General features: G+C 46.1%; 1 pseudogene across 1 annotated transcript; it reads right to left on the reverse strand.

Annotated features, from left to right (window-relative positions):
* Positions 1-1,412: 1,412 nt before the first annotated feature.
* On the reverse strand, positions 1,413-24,496 carry LOC144109589 (E3 ubiquitin-protein ligase Siah1-like; annotated as a pseudogene). Its single transcript, XR_013309620.1, has 5 exons — positions 24,476-24,496; positions 14,754-14,959; positions 12,962-13,094; positions 11,684-11,790; positions 1,413-3,046 (listed from the first exon to the last, which is right to left on the reverse strand). The product of XR_013309620.1 is annotated as an E3 ubiquitin-protein ligase Siah1-like (transcript).
* Positions 24,497-26,497: the final 2,001 nt, after the last annotated feature.

A 26,497-nucleotide genomic window follows, 5' to 3' on the forward strand; every position in this document is an offset into this window, starting at 1 on the left:
CGTCGCTGCTGGTTCGACGGCCTCGACACACAGACTCTGGACGATGGCGACTTGTTTTCGTCTTCTTCCTTCACGCGCATGGCAGACATCTACTTCGCTTCTTTAAGTCTTCTCAGTAAGAGAGACAGAGAGATAAACTAATGTTTAGGGAGACGAAACGCTCAGAAGAAGATGGAAACATGATCGTGGCCTGCTCCTCCCCACAGGGAAATGAATGAAAGAAAAAGGTAGGGTGGAAATGAAAGGTGATGATATCATACTACAACGATTTGCGCACGCACACTGTGGCTGACAATCCCGGTCTACGTCTTCCACACACTGATACCCGCATTCAAAGCAGCAGGGTTCGAAACTTGGGGGGGGGGGGGGGGGGGGGTCAGTTAGTTTTGTCCTCGATAGTGCGTGCTCTAGTTCCCAGTACGGGCTCGTAAAAAATTGAATCGGGTTCAACCCAACAGAACGTTGCTTACAGAGCGGAAGATTGATTAGGCATTGTAAGACAGTTTGCTGCATCACAGTTTGCTGCAACACAGATTTAAATAGAAACTGAACATATATTCATCATGCTATCTTAGTTCTATTTTAGATGATACTAACAAACGATACGAAGATTTTGTAAACATCACCTAGGACGTTTTAGGGCAATCTTCGATGCGTAAGCTTTTTATATAAGGAGATTTTTAAACCGATTATCTACAGTGCGCTGTGTTGCGGGATATCAGTACATGAACACTTCCCTTGTGATGACCAACATGTTCTCCTTAAGCCTAGCGTGGTGCATAAAACATGCGTTTCTGCCGATTCTGGGAATGCTAAACATACCGGGCGCTAAATCGAATATCTAATACTCTCAGTTCGTGATTTCGTTATTTTTGTCCTGTTTTCACGTTAGGACACCTTGAATGGACGAAAGCATTCCCGAATGCAAAGGTAACACCAAAAGCGAGAAATCCAGTGCAGCATAACTAAGACAAATTGAGACCACAAGGTACGCACATGAGCTTGGTTACCTATATATATATATAAATGAATTTGCCACATTTTCTTGTTTTGAGGGTGGCTAGAAATGCAGTGAATTATGTCCCCGCTATTGCTCTCCTAAGATATGACCATGATTCGTATATGGATGTGTATTTGATGGCTTAGGAGTACCTTTTTTAAGGTTGAGAAGACGGTACAAATAGGACAGTATGATTCGTACCGTAGTACCGTACATGTACCAGAAAGAAGCAGTTCTGACGCACCTTTCGCTACCATCATTAGTCACATTACCACCGTTTCCGCATTTAAATTATTTCGTTCAGGTTTCGGTTACGGCGGGGACGTAGCTGTCAGGGACCCTCTCGAGCTTTTATTTGAAACACCTTGCAGAACGATATGTAAAGGTATATAAGCCCCTAGAATACAATTAAAAAATGCTTTTTGAATTGACGCCGCCAAGTTTCGTGGTAGTTTGGCGTCGCTTTGATTTTAGTTTGACATCGTTTGTTTGAAAAGCACAAGGGCATTAAAAAGGTAATAACTTATTTTTCCTAAATAAAGTTAATCTCAGATATGAATCAGTGGAAAATAGTAGAATTAAGACGCTGAAAACACAACATGATCATATGTAGAGCTGACAGAAATTGAAATTGTAAACTTATCTCTAAAGGTAGAAAGAGGAAGCTTCAATTTTTGCATTCCAGGGCTTTCCTGTTAGCCAAGAAATGCAGTTGTGGCTACGACCTCTTGAAGAATGGCGAACAGCAAGGGGAGCAACAGCTACTGCTCTTCGAAGGTATTTTTAGTGATGGATGGGTTATATAGGGGTGTAGTTCGTTCCCACAACCTCAATAAAACTTTTCTGGGCGAGTCGGTGTATTCTGAATCTAAGAAAAATAACAGCCAACCACAGAACAGACAAGATTTATGGGAAAGAAGCACTTTTTATGGTCAACAGATTTTTATTGATGGAAGACAGACACCTTATGTGAAGCGAGGAATCGAGATGTAATGGATGGGAGTGATATATTCGGGGATGATACCAAGCAGCTTTGAAGAACGCACGCGCGATCAAGACATCAATAAAATCATAACATACCGAAAAACAAAACATAATTTTTGGTGATTGAATTTATATAGAGGCCACTGGATACAAAAGGCAACTTGTCTTCTTGCAAACTCTACATTGTTTCAATATCCACCGTACAGGGTTTTGCTGTGGGGTTCGCTGAGAGGTCAAACGACCAGAAGAAATCGAGACTCCATATCAAAGAAAGCTACATGAGAGATGTGCGTGGCTTCTGCTCTTATCACGCATACAAAAAAGGAAATGTTGTGAGCATTGTCGAATTAGAGAAGTTTAAAAACAGTCTGTGCACAAAATCACGAGCACGCTCTCTTCGCACGAACGCAGATACCACAGTAGCGCTTAGGCTATGAACACCGTTCACACTGCTCCATCATTCCCAGAATCACTGCAGAGCACAAATTTAAAGAATAACTGAAGTCATTGCATGAACGATGTAAAACGCTATGTCCGCTTTGCAACTGTGTCTTCTTGGGCGGGGATCTATTGCAGGCGTCATGGTTAAGTCTACCCCTGCTGGCATAAAAAATTGTCCCTTCTAAAACATTGGGCGCGGCACTTCAAGATTGGTCAGAGTGGCTTGCATGTCACAGTTCTCCGTCACTCAAAGAAGGCTGGTGACGACAGATTTGATGCGCAGGAGCCCGCTTTGGTACTGCAGCTGTTCGGCGGTGGTTTCAAACCCAAGACAGTCGCCATTCTCTATGGCTACATCCACCGAGTCGTGAATACCAAGCGGCATGCCCTCGTAGGAATACGATCCATCGCAGCCATGGTAGTCCAAGCGGTAAGCGTAGTCATTGGCCGCTCCATTAGAGCCGACTGATTGCATCACTGCGCAAAAATAGTGCACGTTCTCAGCCATCGGAGCCCTCCGCAAAGTGATTATAAACGTGTGTCCGAAGCAGCGCTGTATCCACGTCCACTGAGACGTAGCCGATCCGTAGTTGCACATTGCCCGGAGGATCACTTCTTTGCCTGCGAAAGTCGAGAGTCGGAAATTTCACGCTTGGTTAGCTTTTGTGAGTTTGGGTGAAGAACAGAGGCAGGACGGTAAAGGTATGCGAAAGAGGATTCTGAGCTCGCCTTTTTACAGCGAGAACTCGATCTACACTCTCCAAGCATCCTTCGAAACATCGAATTATTAATGCGCAAGCGTTGTATGGCTATGTATGCGACTTCCTATCATCATGAGCTTGTCATCACAATAACGTTAGAACGAATTGCGTTATAGAAAAAGAATGCTTCAGTTAGATAGAGGATCCAAAAATCTCGCAGGGTAAATCATGAGGTGCATGCGGGGTAATTGGTTATTTAATTAGAGCCAATTAAGTGGAAGAAATGCGACAAAATGGTGTCCAGGGTCACGTGTCACCGTGGACGTTAAAAGTGTGGATGGGTTACATCGACGTCTGGAAAAAAAATGTGGTGTGATGTAGGTTTGACGTCATATGGTGCGAAAAATAATTACAGCTAATGAAGTGAAAAATTAACGAGTGCAATGGAGTTTCATACAATGCTTACGCATTCCTCCAAAGCGGGTGTCGCAGTGATCTCAATTATTTTGTTCTGTGCGCCCGATGTCGGTATTTAATTTGATTAAGCGTCTTTTTCTAAACCGACCTCCGAGGGTAGGAGTAGTCAACCAACATGTATAGTGCGCCTTTCAGGTAGTCACATAGCGGCTTGCCGCTCTGCCTTCACCGGAGTGGTACTTAGTAATACGCGGAGTGATCTGCAAAATCAGAGTTCACGCGTATATTTATTTCCGCGGGCCTAATTTGCGGCTGTGTTCTTTGCGACTGAAACTATTCGCTGAAACAAAGAAAAACATACTGAAGAGAGCGATGCTGCCACGCGACTGTCTTAAACGCACCACTACACGTGCCTACTTTCGGAGGTCAGCTAAATAAAAAAAAAGGCGGGAGCCTGGACATTCTATCCATCTTAATCGGGAAATCGGCCATACAGAACAATATTTCTAAGTTTCTAGGAATCTTCGGAGCGTGTATATTGAGTTCCTGCAATAAAAATACGCGCTCAGAATCCTCTTTAGGGCATCTCTAAGTTGTAAACAACAATAGTTTCTTTGGACTCTCGCGAAACATGGTCTTATTCGTTTTTGCGGTGTTATGTGTGAACTGGCTCTAGCAGGCGGCCTTATTATATATTTCGGTACTCAATAAGCAGCAAGGGCGCTTTGGAACGGTCATGATCCCGTACAGAATCTTCTACGACGTTAGAGATTGTTAACCCTGTTTCAAGGTCTGGTTTGGTTTGGGCTATGAAAGTTTAGCGTCCCAAAGCCTCTCAGGCTATGAGGGACGCCGTACTGAAGGGCTCTGTAAATTTCGACCACCCGGCGTTCTTTAACGTGCACTTGCATCGCACAGTACACGGGCCTCTAGAATTTCGCCTCCATCGAAATTCGACCACCGCAGCTGGGATCGTACCCGAGTCTTTAGGGCCAGCAGCCCAGCTCCATAACCACTCAGCCACCACGCTGGCACTCTCTATCTTGGAACTTGGTATTAATGAATAAGTTTAAAACGGCCGTAGGCGATGGGCTTCTCATCCCTCGATGGCACTTGCTCCCATTATCGCCGCCGCGTAGTTACTTTTTTTGTGAGTGTGTTTGGGCACAAGTTGGCTAAATAATTGGCTTCGTCATGATTTTCTAGCGCAAGGTCCCTTTCATCTTTTCTTTCTTTAATAAGGTTTAACGTCCCAGAGAGACTGAGGATACCAGAGATGCCGTAGAGGAGGGCTCCGGTAATTTCAAACCCACTAGGGTTCTTTAACGTGCACTCACAACGCACAGTTCAGGATCCTCTAAGATTTTGCCTCAGTCGGAATGCTATTGTTGTGGCCGGTATCCAGCCCGCATCTTTCGGGGCAGCAGCCGAGTACCATAACCACTGTGCCAACGCAGCGGCACTTTTGCTTTCATCATAGCTATGTGATGATGTGGTGATATAAGGCGAAATGTTGTGGTCATTTGTGTTCGCAGGTGTGCACACAATGCGTAATTGTTTCTGCAGCACTTATATTATTATTTTTCAATAATTATGAAAAATATACATATTTGCAATCGCTTTTGTACACGAGGAGGAAAGGACCGCTGCCAGAATTCATTGTTTTGTTATTTTAGCTTAAAGTATTTGGTTGTGGGGTTTAACTTCCAGAATACATGGACTATTAGGAACACACAGTGGGTGGCGTTGGATTATTTTCATCTCCCTGGGGTCCTTTAACGTGCGCTGACAGCGCATAGCCCAAGGGATATTTTTTGTAACTTGCTTTCATTGAAATGCAGCTACAGTGGCCGCGATCAAGCTGGCGACCTTGATACAGCCTTGATAAAGTACCTTAACGATAAGTCATTAAGGCACCACCATGGTAATTGCTGATTCACCTCTCACAGAGATTTAAAAACAACAAAGCTCCGAGAATAACAATAGAGTCCACAAAAATAAGTCGAGGTCAAAGGTGCTGTGGCGTTCAAAGCAACCAAGAGATCGGAACGGGAAATTTTGTTGTCAATGCGATGTGCAACACACTCCGGACACTTGTAATTTTGAGAAATCCGAATGAAATCACGGCAAGAAACGCGTATGCATTGTAAATACATGCATCAAGGAAAGGAAGCTTGTGTAGAGCTCTCACAGCAACGATAGCATCGCGCATCCGCAGCTAGACGTGCCCACTTCGACTTCAGCATCGTTATTCGGTCAACCGCATGCCATCAGAGCGTTAACGGCGTACGACCTGGGCACCATGACGAATGACGGTGTTTCTAAATTTTCTGTTAAACTTGTTTCTCGCAGACGTCCATATGTATTTTCAAGTTTTCAAGTGGACTCTGGTGCCACCTGCTCTATCATCAGTGAAGGCAGGTTCAACGCCATTTAGAAATGCGATCCACAATAGTTTGCTGTTCTGTTTGGTTTAATGGCACATAGGCATCTAAGGCCATCATGCGCCAAGCACAAGGTATAGGAAAGTTTACTGCGAAACTTTAGACAAATGTGACCATTATAGGTGGTGTATAAGACCTGAAACACTAGTTTTACTTTGTAGTGATGCCAAAGGAAAGATTTCAAAAATGCACACTGGTAAAAGCTTTAAAAACGTTTGGTAACCTCTGCAACCATCCTTGCCTGCACAAGGATATCGGGGCTCCCAACCAATTTAATAACGACCCCAGCCTTGTTCTCAGGAATGAGAAACTGGCTGCAATGGCTTGCAACAAACAACACCTTCTTAAGGACACCGACAGGAAAAGGCTCCTCAAATTCTCGCTACGGCTAGAGTGCGGGTAACGCATCATCGCAACATCTGCAGTTTTCCACCCGAGGTCATCCACAAAGCCTGGTGTAACCTTTAAGGAAACTGGTTTGCGCACCCAGATATTGAGATCTTTGGAATCCGTGACCTCTCAAGTGATGAGCGCTATTCTAGCGTTTTAGAAAAGTATAAGACCTTATTCAACGAAGACATGCAGGGAATTATCGTTCCTGCTTTATAGTTTGAACTTGTTGAGGGATTAACGCGAAGTCTACCGCAGGCCATTCAGTCCCCGTCAGGCTTCTTTCTCCTGTGGAGGGCAAACTCGACATTCTGCCTTCTGAAAGCCCAAGGCGTTATCTAACCTACTGTCGATTCGAATTGGAGAACGCGTTTAGTGCTAGTAAGGAATAAAAACCACTCTCTCGGCATCTTTGGTAACTGCCGATGCACTATTAACCGTCAGTCAAAGAAAGCATCCTCCCCACTACAACAGCAGCCGAATTCTTTATTAGCTTACGAGGACACAAGGTCTTCAGCGCACTGTCAGCGTGTGCACATAACTCCAGAGATTGCAGAGATATTGACCTTCAGCATCCTTAAAGGACTACAAAATCAAGAGACTTCTTTTTATCTCCGCAGCACGCGACTTATTACAATGCTTCATGAAATCAATGTTGACTGACATTCCAGGAGTCTGTGCTTACCTTGATGACATAATCATGAGAGGGTTGTGTTGCTGCCGAGAGTGCCTCACATTTGGAAGAAATACTGTAACGACTACGAACGCACAGCATTCGTCTTGCGGCACCTAAGTGCTGTTTCGGGTTTCACGAAGACTTCGTACAACATCAGATCGATGATCTGGAGTTCATGCAGAAGAGGAAAAAGTCCCAGCCATTGTAGACGCTCCAGCCGACGAGTAAGTGAACACGACAGTCGCTTTTAGAAGTGCTTACAATCTACGATACATTCATGAATTAAAAAGCGCAATTTTTTACTTTCTGTAACTGTTGTTCCAGAGAAACACAGCACGGATAAATAACAAATATCAGAAACATTTTGAGCGGATAAAGACCGGCTTCTCAAGGAAAGTGTACTAGCTCAGACCGACAAAAGGAAGGATCTTGCGCTGTATCTCTCTACGGCGAGAGGGCAGCCCTTTCGCAACGTGATGACCAAGGCAAAAAGGCACCGATCGCGTTTGCTGCTGGGACGCAGGGACCAGATGAGGAAAACTACTGACAGCAAGGAAGATAAGGACTTGCAGCAATCCTCTAGGTTATCGCTGGCAGAAAGGTGGTTTGCTTGGTTCGAAACCTCCTGCAGCTGAAGTTCTCTCGGCCCGCATGAGCAGACGCTGCATAATGCTATTAACGTGTAAATCAAGTATCTACCGGCAAAGAACACAGAATCAGATGGCTGATGAGATGCGTCCACTGCAACTAGCGGCCAGTTACCACAAGCCATTGCAGCCTGGCAGGAGACCGATGTCTGAAACATTCACGCGTCCGTCTTTCACGGCTTCTGATATAACTGAACTCAATCAGAGAGACAGCATGCTGCGGCAAGAGTCTACCACTAGGCACCAACAAGACTCGTAAAAGATGACTTCATGGCCTATTGACGGAGGTCTGAATCACAGGCATTGCAACAGGAATGCCTTACCTGGGGATCTCGGGTCATTATACAAACCACTGCACGCGCTCATGTTCTGCAGTTGCAGCAATCTGGTCAAAAAGGCATCGTAGTCATGAACAGATGTGCGAAGAGCTACGTATTGAAGACACCTTGTAGAAGGAAACGTCACGAACGCAACGCCATGGAGTGCAACGCGCCAAAGGATCCTATTCCTGTTTGAAGCGGCCCCGAGAGGGCTGTGGCACTGGTTGCATATAAATCTCACAGAACCTCTAGGAGGACAGCGATGCATTGTTTTATACGCCTTCAGGATGTGGGATGGGGGTGCCAGTCATGCCAAAAGCTCCATCGGCTGCAGTAATCGAGGCATTACGAATCCATTTCGGGACATCCGAGGTACCACAGAAATTTGCGCCAGATTATGGAAGAGCGTTCGTCTCTAATGCTGTTCAGGATTTCTGCGCCTTCAACGAAGTCCACTTGGCCACATCAACCGCTTGCCACCGCGAAATAAACGGACAGGCAGAAAGTCAAGAACCACACCTCAAGAGAGACATCAACATGATACAACTGACAAGCACGACTTCGAAAAAAGCTATGGATTCCTCTTTCGGAAGCACACAACGACGCACAGTTCCACAGGGACAACACCCACGAAGACCACGTATGTTTGGACGAGAGTTACCTTCTTCGCTAAATCTTCCGAAGCCCGAGGCCGAGACTTGAGGAAAGTGCGAAGTCCTGCAATGTAAAGCAAAGTGTCTCGTGAGGGCGGACAGAGTGCCGATAAGCCAAATCACCGCAACTCTAGACTGGACTGAATTCGGTGCTATCTTGAACTCCGCTAACAGCTTGTTAAGCGCGGAAGGGCACTAGTCCGCCGTCACATGGACCACAATCTCAAAACGAAACAGAAAGGATGACCTGCAATATACCGCGGGTTACGTAGATTTCGGAGTTACCCTCGACTTCAATTCAAACCTGACCTGCGGACTGGGTTCTCTACCATCACAACGAGATATGTCGCTGAATAACCGAAAACTGCGCCCTCCAGAAGCAGGACGTCTGCCAGGCCAGTACGGAGCGTCCTTTTAGGGTGGAGGAAACGAGGTGTCCGCACAAAACAACGATGCCCGCGGTGCTCTCCAGCTCGCATTAGCGCGAACCCGCACCCGCTGCACACTGTTTCAGTACGATGGATGGTATTGACGCTTGAATCCTGGTTATAATCGTGCCGGCAGCCACCTACGCCTGAACCGACGCAAGTAAAGGACCAAATAATACAATTCCATGTTCAAAAATTGAAATCAATTCAGTTTTAGTAGAGCAAGCGGTATAGCAAATCTGGGCAAATTGATGTCGCATGGCCGGTTAAATTTGCGCACAGATAATTGTTCAGGCAGGAGAGAGATTAAAGCTGAAATAGCAAGTGCAAATAGGCATCGAATATTTCGTACTGATTCATTGTTCAACCTTATGGTGGAATGCGTCGCACGTTCTGCAGAAAGTTTTGCCGCCTACTCGTTCGCCATAGCTAGCCTGCTCGCTGCTGAATAAGTAAGTTGGGCTATAAACGGCCGCTTGAAACTACGTGCACTAAAGATAAGACATGCAAGGACTTAACCATGTGCTCCTCATAACCAATGACTACATGTTCTAGCGTGCACAGAAGGAGGAAAAGAAATTTTGTTTAATTTTGTCCACCGCTTCAAAGAAATCCTAAATCAGTGCCTTGGTTTAGAGTTAACCAGTTTCTTTATTGTTGTCTAATGCCGAGTTTTCTGCAGCCTGAAAAAAAGTATGGGCTTTGAGTGGCTGCGTATCTGAGGGCTCGGTGTTAATTTCAGCCAGCTATAGTTTACGCGTACAAAAAGTAGATCGACCGAGTACATCGGCCGTGATTAAAAACTCAGTTTCGAACTCTGCAGCTTGATATATCGGCCGCCTAGACTGGTACTACGTGATAAAGTGAAGAAAGTGTATTTAGGCGTATGTCAAATTGTAGTGCTGGTACGTGTTAACTCACGGCGGATTAGATTAAGAATTTTGCGGGGATACGATGGCCACAGCTGGCAAAGGACTGGGTTAACTGAAGAGACATGGGAGAGGCCTTTGCCCTAAAGTGGGCGTAGTGAGGCTGGTGACAATTATGAATGATGCACCGCTGCATTCGTGTTGCCGCAAAAATGCCACAGGATTCAACAAAAGCAAAAATGTCAGAAAACAGTAAATTTGCAGCAGCATCCACGTTCGCATTTTGTGGCAGTATAGGCTTTCACGTGCGCAGTAAAGCGCTATGCTAGATAAGAACTGAGGTTCGAGCTCACCTTCCTCCAAGTTAGATTCAAACAAGAGAAAGCTTAAGAGCGGTAAGTAGGAGCAAAGAAATAAGATTGCTTCAACAGAATGCATCTGATTTTATGGCCGTCGGTGGCAACGCAGTTCTCCCAAACTTGAACACGACGTTCCGTATGCGCATCAGTTAATTTGTTTGATTTCTTCCGCAATGTAATTTTATCAAAGCAGGAAATGCTGCATTTACTTGGTCAAGATATAATGACTGTTTATTATTACACACAATCTACGTAATGGAATCCTATTAAACTTAATCTGTATAATGCAGCAGTTTTTTTTAGCATAGTCTGCTTTGATACCAACTGCAAATGCGTGTAACGCGCAGCACGCGGGAAAGCGTAGCAGGAATGTTTGATACCTGGAAAATGCTGCATGTCTATTTTCTCCGTTCATTCAAGGTTTAGTTCGTGGGACGCAACTGTGCTATATTTCCAGGGAAAAGGTTGCGCCGGCTGTTATTACGACTGCCAATGTCTCTGAGCTTACATCTGTAGTGTGGAGTGCAATCCCGTCACAAATATTGCTTACAGTAGCAGGCTTGTTTTTCGAACTCAAGTCTTAGTAGCGTGAAAAGAAGCTGCGTAAAAAAACAGCAAACCTGCGCTGTGATTAATAGCATCTAATGGGTTTCCTTCTTGAGACGCATATTGCCCAAAGAGTCAAGATTCGAACAAGTGGCTTTGTTAAAGACCCCTAATGTACAAGACCCCCCACCCCGTAGAAGACCCCCCACCCCGTAGAAGACCCCTCATGTAAACGACCCCCCATGTAAACGACCCCCCATGTAAACGGCCCCCCATGTAAACGGCCCCCCATGTAAACGGCCCCCCACGTAAACGGCCCCCCACGTAAACGGCCCCCCACGTAAACGGCCCCCCATGTAAACGGCCCCCCATGTAAACGGCCCCCCATGTAAACGACCCCCATGTAAACGACCCCCATGTAAACGACCCCCCACCCCGTAGAAGACCCCTCATGTAAACGACCCCTCATGCAGAAAACCCCTGATACAGAAAACCCCTCATACAGAAAACCCCTCATACAGAAAACCCCTCATACAGACGACCCCTCATACAGACGACCCCTCATACAGACGACCCCTCATACAGACGACCCCTCATACAGACGACCCCTCATAGAGACGACCCCTCATACAGACGACCCCTCATACAGACGACCCCTCATAGAGACGACCCCTCATAGAGACGACCCCTCATACAGAAGACCCCTCATGTAGAAGACCCCTCATGTAGAAGACCCCTCATGTAGAAGACTGGCGGCAAGGCTACTCGCGATAATTGAGTTAACGCCATTGGCCGTGGCTGGTCTTACCTTCCATAGTGGTGACGTGCTCGTGCGATCCAAGGAGATGAGCTGTTACTGCATCCACAGTACCTTGCCAAGTACACCCCATGCTTTGAAATGGACAAGGAACCGGCCTGCACAAGGCGAGGAAACAGAAACGAACGTAGTAATATAATACTGAATCTTCGACGAGTTTTAAGCGTGATTGAGGAGTTCTTGCATCAGTAGTGTGGTGAGGACGAGGTATGGGACCTGCTCCGACTCTCTTTGTGAACACAGACGGTCTCATAGCGAGGAGCTGCAGCCGAAGGGATTGGTATCAGGCTTATCCGAGGTGCATTCGAGGTTCTTTCTGTCTAAGCGTGCCTCATTTCAGTCATCTCTGAGCAACAATGAATTGCACGGCGTAACAACGCAATGACGTCTTTTGATGTGTAGGAGGTGAATAGAGTCACGTGTGGGAGCGTGTGTGTGCCGGGGTGGAGGGGAGGCATCATAAAGAACATCTCATCTAAGAACTACTAGAACGCAGTTTGTGCGCTTTTATGCCCGTACCAGGATACAATGACAGGATGTATCCTGGTATTAGCACGATCCAGGAACTCTGCCTTCCTGTGCCAGTGGTAGTAACAATAATATTAAAATTTACCAAAACCGCCTTCATTTGTTTGCAGCTGGCATTGATGTTTTTGCCAATGATCAAAGAAAAAGTAGTGTATGGCTTAATAAGAATGAATTGTTATAGCCATAGATTAATGACATTCTCCGGGAAAAGAAAGTCGCGAGTTAACAGCTGCACAGTGTGTCGCCACCAATATCTCGCAAGTTCACCAGTATACCGCAGAGAATGATGTTCACGTGTGCCGTAACATTACAGGCGCCTGGCCGGGGTAGTAATAAATCGGAATTTGGAACCTTGAATAAACGAACGCCTCTGACTGGTTGTCTCGATGAGGATAATCGCTAGCGCAGCTATCTATTTCATTTCTCCCCCAGAAGAGAGCCGCGGGTCAAAAAATTTCCAGACGCTGCCATCTATAAGGAAGCTTGCCCACAATCACAGGAGAACACGGAAAACGCTGATTACGTACTCTCAGACAAAAGCTTTCTGTAACATTAAAAAGTTATGGAAGAGGTATGTGCCAACTAAAGATTGTCAAAACTTTCCTGTATCCAGCAATTAACCGCCTGTGTCATGGCCACTCCCCCGTAGTGGGTACGTGCCAGCAACGTCTGAGGCCTTCCTTCCAACCCAGCTAGGCTAAGTCAGGTATGTGCTCTTAGCTATAAAAAAAAGGTGCCCACCTGAACACGCAACACTGTTGGTGGACTCTCTTATCATCGGCCGGTAGCCTGTAGGGACAGCCTGCAGTCTTGAACTTGCAAGAAAACACGATCTTGTTGGCCAGTTTTTCCAAAGCAAGGTTCCGGATGTCTCCTGCGGACGATAGATGAGATTGAGCTCAGTAAACAAGAAATTAAGATACCAAAATTTTTCACGCGCTGCAGCGAAAGCATCTATGAGTAGTTAGAGCAGAAGGATGAGGAGAAACATTCATTAGGAACAACGAGATTATTGATCACGATCGAGTGGTCGTGTGGGTGGCTTCCTCGTTATCGGACTCCACTGGCCACGGCTGCTCGACGAACTTACTGGAAGAACGCTTCTTGTCCCGCCAGGGTATTGTTGGACAGCTGTACCTCGCACCGCTAAAATGATTCAAACGATGTGCTAGGCTTTTTTAATAGTTGGGGTTAACACCCACACCAACAGGAAATGTGCAAGAGAGTGAAAAGTGTGTCGGTGCACTAGTGGCAGATGCCGCAATATGCAAGTGGGCACATCTTTTCTTGTCTGTGTAGGTTTGGGAATGTGCTTGAATAAGTTTGAGAGCTACGGCGTCTTCAATGCTGGGCTTTTTTGCGGGAGGGAAGATAAATCATGTGGTTACGCCGCGGGATATCAATGCCTTCGATGCAATTGAATGGCAGCGGTACGAAAGTAAAGGATGGAGAATGATCGGACCACTGGTTGGTTAAAGCTCGAGATCAGGCGTTCACTCTTTTTGTTCCCTTCAACTCCCGCGTGGCCCTACCTCCACGTGATTTGATGGTATTCTTCCAGCTTTGGGCCCAGGATCTAAGCCGCCAGCAGCGGTGTTCGCCCGATGCTAAAGTTCGGGCAGGCCTGTTGCGAGTCGGTGACGACGAGAACTCCCATGCCCACCCTGTCGTGGTGCTTGATGACTAGTGGTGCCGGCTGTGGTTTCAGCCGCAGCTGAGCTCTCAGCCCTCACGCAGACCGCCAGCCAAGGATGTTGTCCCTTCCGTTCACAGCGGCTAGTGCAAAGGGGCCTCTTTCGGTGTATGCCACCACGTCTAGGTGCATCACACGCGGATCGCCCTTGAATTTTTGCGATGTGTGTTAACGCGAGCCTTGCTCCGACCTTCATGAAGTTCGTGGTTCATGTAATCAGATTCGGGATAGGGCTCGCCTTGATCCCGTTTCGGACCTCGAGCGCGAGCGACTGTTGACTATCGAGAGTTTTCATCTTCCCACGGCTCTTACGTGGTACCACCTCCTAATCCTCTTGGTCGGCTATACAGAATAGCTTTCATTAAATGACATAATTTTGCTAATCATTTAGGATCAATGTTGTTAAACCCTAATATCTTTTGGTTTAAGTCATTACTGTTTGTGCCTAGGTGAACCATATTTTAGCAGCAACTTCGGTCGCGGGTGCATTCTTCAATTACTATGAAAAGTGTCATATGGTCGCAGTTTGCTATGTTCTGATAAAAATTCTTAGCACCGACAAACTTTGTTATGGCGCGAAGTGAACGAGTAGAACTACACAAAGAGAACAGGACAAAAAGCACACATAAGCACGAAGGCGCCGATGCTAATGTGTGCCTTTCGTTACGTTCTCTTTTCGCAGTTTTAATCGTTCGCTTCAAATGAACCAACTAGCCCACCACAGTGTCCCGCTTATGGCGCGAGAACAGCCACTTATAGGGATGAAGGTATGGCGTTATCATTAATGAAAGAACTTGAAAGAAGGCAGCTCTCTTTCTCTCTGTCGGTCTTCTAACTCACCTACAGGTTCACGACAAGTGGGGGCATCTTCCGGCGACCATCTTTAGGCACTCGGAGCACACCAGGTGTCCGTGGGCGCATTGGATGATCGGCGGCAGCACGCTGTCCGAACACACGGGACACTCGAAGAGGCTCTCCAGGTCGGAATCCACCTCCAGACCCGAAGAGTGTTGTGCTGCGAGGACAAGGCGCCGTCCCACTGTTTGCTACAGCCTTTGCCGGACATGGTGCTCCGACACTGGTCGATGAAGAAGGATGTCGTAGCCTTCGTGCGTGATAGCTCTGTGGTGGAGATTAGATGAAATCTGGGTTATGTCCTACATGCCGACAGGCTGAGCTTTTAGAAATGGCGCACATTATCTAAAAACTCGGGAGGAATCAGCACGCGAGACGTACGCTTCGGAAGCCAAAGAAGAGATTTCTGCAGCGGTAACAAATTTCACCGAGAGCAAGTCGCATACGAAGCTACGTTCTTCTTAACTATTATTAATTATAGCAACCTCAAAACCTTCTTTCCAGCCGTGGTGGCTCATTGCTTTGGCGTTCGACAGCTGTTCCCAAGATCATGGGTTCGATTCAGGCCCTGGCAGCCGTGTTTCGGTGAAGACGAAATATAGAAATCTTTGCGGTGCACGTTGTCATCACACGTTGAAGAAGCCCAGGGGGTCCGGTGTAGGGGCAGCGGTGCTGGAATTTTATCTGCAGGGGTAACAACTTAAGAACGGGTTACCTGACTAAAGCCTCTGAACCCGAGAGTATTTTTGGCGTTTTTTTAGCTTTTTTTAACGCATAGCCGGTTTCAATGCATTTAAAGCTACTAGGGCAAAACCTGCAAGTAACCAAAGTTCCTGTCGTAATTGAGTATAGTGACTGGAAACCAATATGTGGCACCAACCTGAACCCCTTTAAAACGTCGACTGTCGATACGAATTTCTGGCAATACCGTGCCCCGTTCACCTCCACATGCTTCAGAACGTCCCGATAATTCCGTCATGCTACTTGCATAATTTGGCGTTGAGGGTATAGAGCGAGCGACATCCCTTGTCGACTCCGGGTGCACCCACATTACTGGGCTAACCTTGGGATGAAATAACAAGAACGCTTGAAAAAGCGCGTGCAACCCTCTCCTCCTGTCTTTTTTTTTTTGTCAGGTGCCAGAGACCAGCTTTTCCGGCGCCAGAGCGCATTTCCTACTTGTCGCGCTTCTCGGCGGGATTTCCGCCAGATAGCCGCCGGAGCTGACTTTGCTAGCTTGCAAAAACGAATCCAGTACAGTGACTTACCATCACAGCGCTAGACTCGCTTCCTGCGGCAAACCTTCGTTATGTGCGTCATGCACTGCGCAATATCATGAACAAGACACGGCGTAGGTATTGCGTTATGATTTTGAGTGATGCAGGGTCAAGTAGCTTTGGACGTGAACCACCACTGACGTCACTGGATTACGGTAAGGCTATACAGCCGTAACCGTGCTAGCAGTCATCGCTGACAGCAGGGCAGTCACAATGAAACATATGTCGAGCCTCTGATTGCTAGGGAATCTCCTCTTGGGCGTACGCTGATCTAATAAATTACATTGGTCCCTTCTGTCCTTGATGCCGTTCTATGCCGCGAAGTTAGCTATAACAACACTGTACAACCTAATGCGATTAAAAGATTACCACCTACCTCTCAGGCGAACATAACGAATAAAAACTTCCTCGTGTGATGGTTAACCTTCGTCCAATTAAAGTGATGGTGCACGTTAGAATGCATCAGCTAGATAAGGGCACGTAAATTATGGAACCTTCTCGCAAAAACAAGCTCAGTTAGGTCAGTTTATTCCGATGTTTATTGATAGGCTTAATGAAAAAGCAATTCAGGCTATCAGGGAGGCGGTATACTGGAGGGGCTCCGGATAATTTCGACCACAATAGGCTCTTTAAGATGCACAGGCATCGCAAAATACACAGACCTATCGCATTTCGCCCTCCATTGAAATGCAACCACTGCGGTCGGCATCCAACCCGCTTCTTTCAGGTCAGCAGCCGAGCACCGTAGACAAGGATCCACCGCGGTGGTTATTTGGAAAACTTCCGACTGCACCTAAATCCTTAATTTGTACTACATTACAAGGGCACTTTGAAGTCTAGTGTTTTCATCTTACGCAGTGTTTATAGGTTGCGCACGTTTACTGTATTCTGGCACAGCGGACTAATTCGGCGGATATATTTCATGCGAAATAACTGATGCAACTATACAGGGCATGATGTAAGCCCTATAGTTCTCATGTATTTTCATTCTTAAAGCGCGTGTTCTCAACTACTCCAACATCTAGTTCATTCAAAATTGTTTTATTTAATTTCCCATCTTTTCTCATAACTGAAATATAATTATTGCATTGTGGCTAATATATACAGCTGCGACTTTTTGCACACCATGTTTTTTTCTCCTGTTTTCATAAACTGAAACTCGTTAGAAATATTACTACGTTTTTTGGTGCAATTGTAGTTTGGCAACTGGTTGCCTCCAAGCAAAGCTGGAAAAATGAGTAAAAACGACAAAATTTTGAAACGAAAAACCTAAATGCTTTAATGTCCTGCCAGTAACACTACAACAGTTTCGAATACTTAGTAGCAGCTAGCCATGTGATCAGCACCAGTGCCCATTTCTTCCGTTTTTTTCTCTTCATTAGCTTCTCAGTCAAGAACTTTCGACGACTTTCCACCTCTTTCAAAGCTATTAGGACACAGTACCCTGATGATATCCTAAACACCATGAGCATCACACGAAACACCACAGGATATTAACAAGGGTCATCCCGCCATCAGCGAATATGAAGGCTAAGTCTAGGATGCTAACTCAGAGGTGGGTATTCGAAGGGAGGCACATAATGCACACTGCCTTACGACGCGCTTAAATGGCTCACATGAATTTTGGTTCCCCAATGGTGACGCTTCTTGAAATTTCTGGTTGGACTAGATACTCTGCCCTCTGCTCAGCGTATGCTTTCGATCAAGTTTGACAAGTGTACCACGGCAAAGTTTCTAATGTAATACTGACTGCTACTGATTTGAACGAAAGAACAACATCGCATCGTTCAGTAGCTCAAGGCTTGAGAAAACAGCTCTCCAGCGTAGGCTTACGATAGAGCAGGTATGTAGTGAGCAAGTAAAAAGAGATACCTCCCTTTCTTTGTGTATTGGCGGCAGAGCAACACGACGAGAAGCGTTTTAATTTGACCTTGTCGCCTTTTCCACTAGCAGCGAAGTGCTACGAAAAATGACTGTAGGCAACTACAGGCGAGCGACAAATAGACGTGCGACCGCTCTCTTTGCATTCTTCGATAATGCTCCGGTTGTTGGATAGACTGCCGCTGTTGTTTAGTACGGCAACCACTCCCATTATCAACACATTATGAGGATAGCGCTACGCTTTTCAACTGTCGCTAGAAAGCAACAGCATCAGCAAACATGCCCCCAAACAGCCCGTTGCGCATACGGGGTTGACGGCTGGTTTTTGCGACGTATGATAGCGTCGTGCTAAACGTTTTAATATGAGAGGTGGCGACGCTAATTTACAAAGCACGCACACTTATAACGAAAGCAACTTAAGTGCCCCAATCTTAGCTTACGCACTGAGCATTTTTCTTGGCTGTATAACATTCCTACCATGAGGTCATAGATGCACAGTCCATCACGCTTGTCTAGATGGGTCAGACGGGCGTTCCGAACTGCGCAGGAGGCGCCGTAACCGAATGTGAGATCAGTTGGCCCATAGCACCACAAACGTAGATGCTGCAACGTTCTCAGCCGGCCGAGACACAGGCTTGTATGATTTGCTGGTCGTGAGCGCCGGCTCTATCAATGGAAAAGCACTACCGGCTGAGCCGCAAACGTGTCACGCTTCCGTCATATGTTCGAGTTGCGTCATTGACTCGCGTCATGCGATAACGCCGAGAACGTGTGCGTGATTTGTCATAAGCGCTCGCGACTCGGTCGCCAGTGCTCCTTCGGTGATACAGAGCCGGGATTCGCTGCATGCAAATCACACAAAGGGTAGGAAACTCCGGTTAGTTTCGGTTTCAAGCACTTCAGAGTATGTGGCGAACTGAAGTGAACTCATGCTTAAAATTGAATGATTCCTGCCCATGCACCACGCGATAAGGCTGCGGCCGTGGCCGAATTGTCCGAGTAACCGGAATACAAAGCTGCCCTTTTTTTCGGTGGAGATGGATCGAATCCATCTCTAGGATGAAGTTTCAGTCTGATGGATACCGTTGTCGCTACGACGTTCTTGGTAGATTCCCTCCAGATGTTACGGGAGGAATTCGCGCTCTAGTCTGCACTTGCTGGACAATGGTGTGGGTGTAAGTTTCATGCCACTTGGTCGGCCGCCAATGCAGCAGTCGTCACTCTCGTGGCTTTTTTAGGCAGCGATTTTGAACGCGAAGAGTGGCGCCAGGAGTCGCTCGCGCTGTCTGGAGCGCCCGCCCGACCACTATAGTTAAGTGTGATGTATGTACTCTGTACACAGTTTGTAACGCAAATGACAATTTCCCCTTTAACTGTTAACTGCGTGAACCTGTTTCCAGAACAAAATTGAGCTGCTGTTATTAGCAGCCACCGGATTTAACAGATCCGTGCCTCCTTCCGCGTTGTATTCAAGCATGCGTACTAAGCACCAAATATTCACCTTATAAAAATATTGGCTTTTTTTTTTCTAAAGCAGCTTTGCTATTTGGCCAAGGTGCACTTGGGCAATTCACATTTCAGACGTCTTCATAACAGCAGAGCGAATGGTACATGCACGTATTGCAGTTTTTTGTTAGTGAGATACTTAGCATGGCCAGAAGTAAACGAACCTGACGACCATATGCACCAGCGTAGTTCACACAACTAATGACATCAATTTTCTCCTAAAGTTTTCGTTTCCACGGGGTATCGCGTCAAAGGTCAGTACACTGGGCCGTCTCAATTTTCAAGACCACTCACAGAAGAATGACGCGTTCGCCATTAGGTCCTCTGCCGCAAATCGGAAAGGTGCCGCAACTGAAGCGACACAGTTCCGTTAGTACACGTTTGCGCGGTCCTATGAAGTCAGAGCAGGTAGAAACCAAAACTATAGGCAATCAATAATGTTCTCATAAAATATATGAATGCATACTCTGGCATATCTTATCTCTTTCTTCTCTCCCTAACGGCGCAGCGCACAGTGATCAGAAAAAAAAAGACGTCAAACCTGCTATCTACAGAACGTTAGGAAAGCAGACTGAAGGCATGTGAGTCGTGTTCCTGCACCCTCTGCTGAAAAGCGGAGTGGTCCTATGCCTAGTTGTGAAGAGAAAAAATAGCCAAGGTTTAACTGCTTAAACCAATGTGCGACGTGCGAAAGCGTGGTGACGCCACAAACGACGCCATAGCAACCATATCGCTAAGCTGTGAACTACTCTTTCGGGGGTGGCCCGGGACCAAATTTTTCGAAATCTACCAGGCCAAATTTGAAAGTAGCCATTGTGCCTGGCATGGTCAGTTATGCTTGGACGTCGATTTCGGTCCAAAATCAATTTTTTTTTTTGGGGGGGGGAGGGGGGGGGTGACCCCGGCCAAATTCTGGCAATGACTCGGGCCAAATTTGGAGGTGGCCATCGTGTCGAGCATGGTCAGTTTTGGTCCAAATCGGCAAAGGTCGAGTTTCGGGTGTGGCCCGGGCCAAATTCTTGCCGCTTGGCGTCATCGTTGCAAAGGCGAAGAGCGATGCACACGCAAGATACACAAGACTTTTGCTCAGCTCGGACGATCATACGAGTGCTTGTGCACTTGAATGTACGGCATGACGGGTCGCGACGGTGACTAACGGTGCACTGTTAAGAGCTGCTTTATCGGGGACTTCGCAAAAAAACTAGCGGCGCCTTGCCGAGTCGTCAATAGGCATCCGCTCTGGCGAAGCAGGAAAGTGATACGCATGAAGAAAAATACGCAGTTATCTGGTTTGTTCGTGAGCAACTGACATCGCGAGTCCACAGCAGCTTCGGTAGCCATACGAACTAAATATTTTAGCTGTTAAGTGAAGACTGACCCGTTTAAAATCGCATTTCTTTTAATAATAATAATAATTGGTTTTGGGGGAAAGGAAATCGCACAGTATCTGTCTAATATATCTTTGGACACCTGAACCGCGCCGTAAGGGAAGGAATAAAGGAGGGAGTGAAAGAAGAAAGGAATAAAGAGGTGCCGTAGTGGAGGGCTCGGAATAATTTCGACCATCTGGGAATCTTTAACGTGCACTGACATCGCACAGCACACGGGCACCTTAGCGTTATTCCTCCATAAAAACGCAGCCGCCGCGGTCGGGTTCGAACCCGGGAACTCCGGATCAGTAGTCGAGCGCCCTAACCCCTGAGCCACCGCGGAGGGTACGCATTTCTTTTGCGTAACACTAATTTGAGACCCCCCTCCTGGCGCCATTTGCGCTCTCTATTCTAAACAATTTTAGGTGCCGAATACTAACACTGAAATGATTATTTGTTTCCCTGGTATTTCACTCTGAAGATACTTCATCTGCTGAGAACTCCGACTGACGGGATTGTGCGTTGAGGTTCGGTTGTAGCCATTAGTCAAATATGCATATCTGATGTTGCAGCATACGGAAACAAAGAGAGGATGAAAAATTGTGATCTCAGGGACATGCGAAGAACAATATAGAACGTAGCCTTCATAAGCGAATAGGCTTGAGCAAACATGCGTACTATCGGCGTCAAATGAAACGCGAACAGCGGAGCGCGTTGCCAAAGGTTTACTTTACGCCGTCTGTCTGTCGTCCTGAGAGGCAGGCGTGCTCTTCGATTGTTTTGCTTCTGTTTTCTTTCACGTTTATTTTCTCCATTTGCCAATGCAGCGGTATTTTCATCATTCCATCAATCTCAATTTACACAGGGCAGGTTCGCTAGTGGCAGACGCTGTGGACCGCGTGAATGAAGCGAGCGCTATTGGCTCCCTGGCCGGCAGCGCTTTCAGTTTGCTTCTATCATCGCCCGGTTGCGATGCGAATAGTGAAAAATACCGTGCGGTCGGTGTCCAACATGGCCGTTGCGGAATCACTTGTTTCTGACAGTGAGGCTCAGTATACCTCTATCACAAATGGACTCAAGTGGCCAAGTAAGAAACGAACGTCAAAGAAAACAAAACCAAAACTACAAACTGTAAGAACGCGCTAGTCACTGATGACGGGCAGGCTGCGTAAATTTGACCTCTTTGCAACGCGTTCCCCTTGCTCGCATTTAATTTCACACCGATAGTACACTTGAGCACTTTATTGCCTTTAAGACCCCACTTTAAGTGTATTACAAAAAGGCTGAGAGTGGAAAAACTGCTTGACTATGACTAACGTCATCCTTGAACTGATTATTTAAACTTTTCAAGAAGCTTGGTAGACAGGGGACGGTAGCTACTTCGCGGGAAAGGCTGCTCCCAAAGGAAATGCGCCAAAATATTGAGCTGCTTTAGGAACTCGTGAGCAGTCGTGGCGCAATTCAATGAACGCTGCCCACACACAGAGAGCAAAGAAGAACGTTTCTAACCTTTTCAACCAAGGACGGCGGTATCCAGTGGAGGTTAGATTTCGCCAATGGCTCTCGATGGGCTCGTCTTGCACACCGTGGGCGATAGGCACACCGCTCAATCCGGGCTTATTTCAAAGCACCGCACAAAACACACCGCCGCAGAAAAAGGGGATTCCCGACACTTGGGCGCCTTCCGACATGGAAGCAAGCATTCGCGGGCTGGGTACTGGAGCGGCGGCGCTGGCAATGCCTGTCGCGGGTGATAAGGCGCTGAGTTCAAGGAAGTGGAGGAGCGCTTTGAGCGGTGCTGATATCTTTGTGACGCACTTTTCAGGGTGTGAAGGGATACATCGATTATGGGTACGGCTGACGTCACTGATAAAATGGGTACTTTTTTACACGACACAATTTGTCCTTTTCGTTTTTTTACGTCGTGTTTTCAGCCACTGTTCTGCGGCCAAATGTCAAGGCCGAGTGCGCGTGGCGCAGTCAAGCTGTCATAGGACAGCTTCTACTGCGGATTCCCTGCCATCATGTATTGCATGGTGGAGAAATTATTATCATTATTAACTGCACGATGGCCCGGTTCCCAATTCGGCGCAACATGAGCAGCTGTATTCTTAGTATTGCACTCAACGGTCTTCTCTTGTCCTTCTCGCTTGCCAGGAAATGTGACGTATTAATTCCATTTAAATTCATATTTATAATTCCTATGGCAACGAGCCGCAGCGCCGGGTAAACCTTCATGGCAATGAGGGTATAAAAAACGCTTTAAGCGTGACCATGCACATCGCTGCCAGAGATAGGTGCCGGCATGTTTTGCAAACGGGTCTTAGCGAGTAGGTTACACATGTCATCAAATTTATGTTAAGTACGGAGCCTTTTTCGATCTAAACATTTCATCCAGAAGGGCGAGACATGTAAATACAACTTTGTCATAAATAAAGGCGTCTTTCGTAGCCAGGTAAAGATACGTGTTTCCGTAAAGAGCAGTTGAATTTGTTTCTACTCAGATCGAAAATTGGCTGGAGACGTTTCAGCGTCCCAGTAAACGCGCATTTCGAATCGTGTCTGGAGGTTTTGTCTGAGGATAGGCGTAATTGTACACTGATGTTAGTGCAGTATTCGCGTCTCCTGTATTAAAAAAAAAGAAACAAGGAAACAAAATACATACGGGTTTCATTACGAAATAACAGGCACTCTTTCAAGGTTAATGAACCGCGACACTAAGGCTCACCAGGAGCTGCTTTTTGCTATTGTGCTGCCTTGAAACAATTTGAAGCACTGCACCCGCAGGGGGAAAAACAAACGTGATATAGAATTTCGTCGCTGCTGAAGATAAGCCCTTATCACTTGCTCTGGAAGCGATTTTTGTTACTCAGCTTGAGCCGCTAGTCGCAGCAGTCTGACCGCCTAAAAGGTGCGGTCTCTTTTTTTTGTTTCCTTATCGTAAAAGGTGCGCTATCTTCACGCAGTCGACATCGACTCCGAACAATGGAAGCACTCTTATCATAGGCGTTTGGTAACATCCCGTGAACAGTTATAATAGGCAGGCTGCCAAGTGTGTCTATCGCCTTTTATTCCACACAATTTACACGTTGGGGCACCAGCCTCGTAAAGTACTGTTCTGTCCTTGATTTGAGCATTACATGCCCTGGTGACTTGCCTTCGCATCAGCAGTTGTTTAGGGTATCGATTTGTGCTTTTTATGTACCGCAACTCTTAGTCACCTACATAACTGTGAATGTAAAATAAGCGCACACGATCTATCTTCAGCGAACAAATGTTTGGAATAAAACAGTTCGGACGATTTACAAGACAAATTTGCTCAGCCAAGAATAACGAAACCAAAAATGACACTCTTATCAAGCTGTGCCAAAATGTGACAATCAATACATAGGCAAATGGTCTTTTTAAAAATGCAGATTCGTAGAAGAAAAAAATCGTTCGTAATTACGAAACGAGAAGCGAACCAGATAAAATTAGAAAAAAAGCCCAAACATCTGACTTCGTCGCACCTGTCCTGTTCGGAGTGCTGCCTCAGGTGTCGTTTATATTCTGGAGGTGTTAACGCATATCGTAACGCATGATCAAATTCAGATTACTCATAATAAACTTCGTAATTTGGCTCTGATGCAAACATGAGGTGATCATGCATGTCAGCATGAAACGATACGCTTACCTCGAAGAGGCTCAGCCCCATGGGAGCTCTATTGCTGAGCACAATGCGAACGCTCTACTTTGGATTCTTACCTTTTCTTAGTGCGTTAAAGTTGACTCTTTTTTCTTAGTGTTAAATATCGTGTTGCCACGACCAACGAGCTCCCGGCGTTGGTTGACAGTGTAGCAGCTGGGTTGTTTCATTTGTGTCTAATCGTAAATTCTAGGATTTAACATCGCGAAGCGTCAAATTAGCGGTCTGGTAGGATGTGGTGGATGATCCCAGAATAATTTAGACTGCTTGGGGTTCTCTAACATGCGCTGAGATGGCACAGGAAAAGAGTGTTCTTGCTTTGCGCCTCTATCGTAAAAAACAGCCACCACTGCCGGGATTTGTTCACACAATCTCGGCATCAGCAGCCGAGCACCGAATCAGCTCATCCACGACACTGGTACGTGTGTACAATTGTGGGTCTTATTTAGGTCCCTTTTCGATTAGAATTTCGTATTTCGCCCTCTCATTTAATCTTCACCTTTTAGTAAGAACATTTTTTTACATCTCTCTGTGCATGTTTACCATGCTCTGACTAATTCGACTGTATTATGCAGGTTCTTATGAGTATCATTATTTTATTATTACTGTCTCAGTTATTTGAATGACCTTCATTATGAATACCTCTTGTATACCTTAAGGTCTCAATATTGTCATGCGACTCTGAAGACGTGGCGGTAGAGGTGAAGAGACGTGGAAGAAGAAGCTCGCCATTTTGCACTAACCATAGCACTAACGCACCAGGCTCAGGTCGACTCACCCCTGTAAATAAACCATTAACAATACGCTTCGAAAACTTGCTCCGGAACGCCGGAATCTATCGCAATGATCATGCAATGTCCCACTTTTAAAGGCCCGTGAGAAATTCAGGTTAATTCATGTAACACAATTTTCAGTCCCAGCAGTTGTCAGCTGCAGCCTCTGGCTATTGAAAGCAGCCAACAACGATTTTTCTGGATTGTCACTGGCCACCAAGGTGAATAGTTAGCAGAATTGCAGGCAAAGATGAGTATACAGTCGACTGAAATTATAACGGCCGACGTTATAACGAACGCGCGCTCATTACGCGATTACGCGCGATGGTAGTGACGTGTGTTACTACCATCACGTAGCTCGGAGCGCGATTGAGGTGTCCACCGACCCAGGGAGCCAGTTATGCGCATGTCCTTTCCTATCGTGACTTTTGCGCACAGATGGAAGTTGTTGAAGACGACGACGTGAAATGCACTGCGCGAATGTGTGTTGCAGTTTAAAAGAAGGAGTGATCGACCACGGCGATAGTATATTGTTCTCGTGCAGATGCTAAAAAATATAACTGCAAAATGAAATCTCTGTGCGTAAGAGCCAGTGCTATAACTAAGAGAACCATGCTTGTGCTACAAGCAGAAGTCTTCACAACTAGATACAGTTTACTGCCTTGTACGCCAGTTGACTAGAATTCACACGCTCGCATTATCAGGTTTTTTTCCTAGAGCTTTATGCAAACAGAAGGTATGCAGTCGTAGGAAACTGTTCTGGAAGGAGCAGTATTATTAAAATGTGCATGAATGCGCTTGAAACACAGACGCAAGAGTTTTATTGCATTAACACAGTGTTTGTAATAATATAGTGTGCCTTGTAATTAACTTTCAACGGTACTGTCTCAATGCAGGTCGCAGTAGGACAAAAAAAACGATCGCATTAACATCGGAAAGCCCGATTCTTACATGGCAGCTGCATTTTTTTTTTCTGGCAATAGGTTTATCCCCAACACAACTATTTGTGCGTCGATGCTCATATGCGCTAAGTAAGCTTTTGTCCGATGCTTTGTATTTTTGTCCACAAAACAATCGTACATTTAGAGCACTTCTCTGAGTGTTATCACAATTACCCGGCATTTCTTCGTTGATTATTTATTCGAATAACAAAAAGGTACGTGCAAGCGTAGTTGCAAAGGCCAGGAAAATTGGAGACGACTAGCTCTCGACGGCACAGAAAAACAAGGAAACCATG

The sequence above is a fragment of the Amblyomma americanum genome, chromosome 11, assembly GCF_052857255.1.
Source record: "Amblyomma americanum isolate KBUSLIRL-KWMA chromosome 11, ASM5285725v1, whole genome shotgun sequence".
Taxonomy (NCBI): Eukaryota; Metazoa; Arthropoda; class Arachnida; order Ixodida; family Ixodidae; genus Amblyomma; species Amblyomma americanum.